This window comes from Coptis chinensis, chromosome 1 (genome assembly GCF_015680905.1).
Source record: "Coptis chinensis isolate HL-2020 chromosome 1, ASM1568090v1, whole genome shotgun sequence".
Classification (NCBI taxonomy): domain Eukaryota; kingdom Viridiplantae; phylum Streptophyta; class Magnoliopsida; order Ranunculales; family Ranunculaceae; genus Coptis; species Coptis chinensis.
This window is the reverse complement of record NC_141456.1, coordinates 22,178,844-22,182,991: the sequence shown is the minus strand read 5'-3', so window position 1 is coordinate 22,182,991 and position 4,148 is coordinate 22,178,844. Positions and strand designations below refer to the sequence as shown.

Here is a 4,148-nt window from a genome sequence, read left to right as displayed (position 1 = left end):
ACATCCCGTCCGGTTAAACAAAGTCGATGATAAACTTCGGTGGTTGGTTTCACCTCGTTTTGAACTGGAAAATTATCACCTTCATTATCACCCCCCATTGCACAGCAGTTTTGGACCCAAGTAGGTGATAATTATCACTACCCCCTCTCTATCACCTGCATTGCAAATGCTCTTAACTTAACCAAATTGTGAGTGCAATTGCATGAATGTATGATACTACACCCAACAACATTATCATCCAAAACCAAATTTATACAGTTTAAGCGCCATTGCATTGTAACATGCTTGAATAGAATCAACGATGACCTAGCTTGTTTTAATATTTCTCCAATAATACCACGAGTAAGCGTGAGTGCGTGACAGCAGCAGCACAAAACGGCTAGCATCTTGGTTGGGACCAAAGATGGAAACGTAAAAGGTGGGAAGAAAAGAGAAATGCTGACGATCCCAAGGAATATAAGCTGAAACTCTAGCCATCAATAACGGAACCACTAAGATGGAACTGTTTTGGGTTTGTTATGGTGGGACAAAAACTTGAGACCGAAGCCTCTTCTAATTCGTTTTGTTTTTTCAGTGCATCAGTAGACCCATTGCTTTTCTTGAGGCAGACTCGAGCAACAACATTACGCATAAAATTAGGACGGCCCAGTACACGCCCACCTAGAGATTATGACAATATTTTTGAAGAACAAATAACATACCTTCAAAGGAGCAAATGCCAAGATGATGCGATGGAGAGGAAGAATGACGGGAACTCAGAGCTTGTGCAATTGGAGTTTTTTTTTTTTTTTTTTAACTTTTGTGTCGTAGCTTATACTAAACACAACAGGGGCAGTTAGGGTATTAAGTAAAATATTGACGTTAGTGTGATAGGGAGAAAACAGAATGAGGGTTTATGTCTAAGGAATCATAAAATTAGGGGTTTAGTCTAAACATGTATCAGTACCCTCCACTCTCAACCACTCGTGGCAGACCACGTGTCCAAACTACAAGCAGGTTGTGCATATGACCTAAGGTCAGGTCATCCAAACGACCTAAGAAACGTAACCGCTGCAAGCTGGTCAACAACATCATTAATGACAGATCATTACTTCGTAACGAAAGGAGTAAAAGCAATCATCAAGACAGCACAAAATGGGGATCTACGCCTATAAAAGGAGGCGTCTTCTCCATTCTCAGGGAGGCAAACATTGTCTCCATCTCCCACTCAACCACTCAACATGAACTACGTCTGACTTGATTCCAGTTCATCAGAGAACTAGATACGTAGGCAACTCAAAGCACCGACCTAAGTTCAGTCAAACATCTCTTACAAACCCTATTCTCCGAGATTGTAAGGTCATGACTAAAATGTAATGTACCTCTACAACATGGTATAAAATGGGGGGTTTAGTCTAATTAACCCATTTTTTATTTTCATTTTTAACACAAGTAAAAATAAGGGTTATTTAGCTTTTGGGCCCAATTATAATTGGATAATTTGCGTTTGGTCACCAATTGATTGTTTATTAGACATTGGGCCAAAATTGACGATTGACTGCGTTGACTTTGTGTTTTCCGTGACTCGACCATTGGGCCCAAAAATAGCTTTTGTGTAATGCCTAAAACACCCTTGCACGTGTTTATCTCGAGACTTTTCAAATATCATCAAAATAACGGTCATATCTTAGATTTGATCCAACGGTCCCAATTAAATAACCATTAAAAGTTTTTTTTCAATTAAATATCCGAAGTTTTTTTCAATCGATGGTGGATGCAAGATTTTTTTGAACTTCTTCTTATTCTCTCACTAAAACTCATTAGCTAGGTCATTACTGCTAGTCTATTATTTGACTCTTCACTGCTCAAACTGATGTTGGGGCTGCCTGCTTCTGCGCAAATGCCACACCCATCTCAATGCTTGACTTAAGCTCTGGCTTGAGAGCTTCCAGAGCCTTTGCCTCATATTCAGTCAACCCTTGGACATCCGAAGGTATCACGGTTTCCACCCCATTTTTACCGAGCTTAATCCTAGATGCAAAGAATGGTAGCTCAGTAAGCTTTGACTGGACGAATGAGTACTCATAGACATCCGTATCTCCATCCAGAGCACGGAGAGATGATTCGACAAATCTAGCAAAATGCATATGCCATAGAAAGTGTCACGTAACCCGCGACTCGCCTTTGCTTCTACAACTTCTCGTCCAAATTTTTTGATCCTCAATGTTAGCTCTTCAATTTCTTGACTTGTAAAGTTTGTAGCCGGTCTTGTCTTCGACAACAAAAGTAGAGTAGTAATTCCAGCATGTCCTCCCACAATTGGGACATCTACATCAATGAGCCTCAGGTTCTTTTTGTGTGCAACAAAAGTGTTTGCCCTAACAACTTAACATCTAGAGTTGTAACACCAAATAGCTTCTTTGGATTGTAGACACCCTTTTGCTTGAGTATTTCCACAACAATTGGTACTGTGGAGTTGACTGGGTTGCTGATGATGTGGATAAAAGCATTTGGACAGTTGTCCGCAACAAACTCAACCATGGTCTTCATAATGTTGGCAAGAGGTGTCCAATCCTACCAGCAGCTCCGAGAACATCAACTTTGAAAGTTGAAGCCTGAGGTTGGAGACGGTTTTCAAAATTCTGGGCTTGCTTTTCAGCACTTGGGGGAAATGAGGCTTGAAGTGCAGCCCAAAGAAAGAAGTTTCAGATTCGCATCTTACCGATGATTCTCGCCTTTTCCACTAATCAAACTCTTAAAAGAGTTTCCTGAGTTGAATCTCACACCAAATGACTTTGCTTTTGATCCTTGAGTGCCACTGTAAACAACCGAAGCAATTGAAAAAGTAGCTGCTGTTGCTGCTGCCATCTCGCTATCTTATAATTTGAACGTAAAAGACAGCATGAAACGACTTTATTAATTGGTGAGAGAGTGGTTAACTGAGTGTTTTTCCCGCTAATAGGATAGGTAGTGAGAGATTACGACACGTGTTACAACTAAACGGTCGGGATATAAAGTCGTGCTGGCCGTTGATCTCAAAATAATATTGATCTCTGCCCGTTTATTTGAATCACGTGCAGGACACATGTAAGGGTAAATTAGCCATTTCAAAAAGTATAGGCGGATCACCGTCAATTTTGGCTCAATGTCTAATAAACGATCAATTAATTATCCAATTATAATTGGGCTCAAAAACTAAATAACCCTAAAAATAAAGTGTTCATCACATGAATCAACTCCGATAATGGTGATTGGTGAGTATAAAGTCAAGACATTGACTTTATGAAGAAAAAATTAGGTGAATCTTCAACTCGGGACAAAAGGGTCTTTCAGTTATTTAACGTTATTTCCTCGGGCCCTATTTTCTCCTGAGATCTGTTATAAGGTTCTCGAGTGTCCTGGAGTTCGATATGTTGCACAGTCATCTTCACATTGTCCGAATTCATTATTCATTATAAAAGTTCAATGCATAGTATACAATGCATGCACGGTCTTTTTCGCATCTGCTGCTTCAGTTAAATGATACTACACATTGTTTTGATGAACCTGCTTTCATTGTAACATAAAAACTCTATCCGAAATTGTTTATGAAATTTGAATTGGTGGGCTTTGCCACTTTGGCTTGTTTGCTAGGAAAACAATTGGCGAAATTGGCAAGACAAATTGTGTTAAGTTGGAGCTGAGGTGCCTTCGATAATCGACAAGTAAAACTACTACAAAAAAAGTTCGAAGGTGTCATAACTAATAATAACTATTCGAAGACAAGTAAAACTACTACAAAAAAAGTTCGAAGGTGTCATAACTAATTAATAGTTACTTTTTGCACAGTACCATAGGGTTTCTTGACCCACCTCCCAAGAGCCCCCAAACCAAAGCGGCCTTGTGTGTGCGCAAACACATCTTTATATCTCTACACTATTTCTCCATAAGGACACAAAGCAATATAAACTAAAGTGACTTAAGTTTAGTAACCAATGTGGGGCTAAAGCCACCCACATTAGAAAGTAGTAGAAATATAAAGTCATGGGTTCAAACCCATAAGGACACAGTTTCATTCAAGGTTCCATAACAATATATTATCTATACCTTTGGGAGGCGTTTTCATTGATAACTGATGGGAACACGTACAGTCAAAGGAATTTGTAGACCCAATCTACCTAGGAGTAGTC

The 4,148-nt window shown here is 39.5% G+C and overlaps 1 pseudogene; it reads right to left on the bottom strand.

Moving 5' to 3' along the window:
* Positions 1–1,817: 1,817 nt before the first annotated feature.
* On the bottom strand, positions 1,818–2,847 carry LOC147522901 (malate dehydrogenase, chloroplastic pseudogene; annotated as a pseudogene).
* Between the last annotated feature and the right edge of the window lie 1,301 nt (positions 2,848–4,148).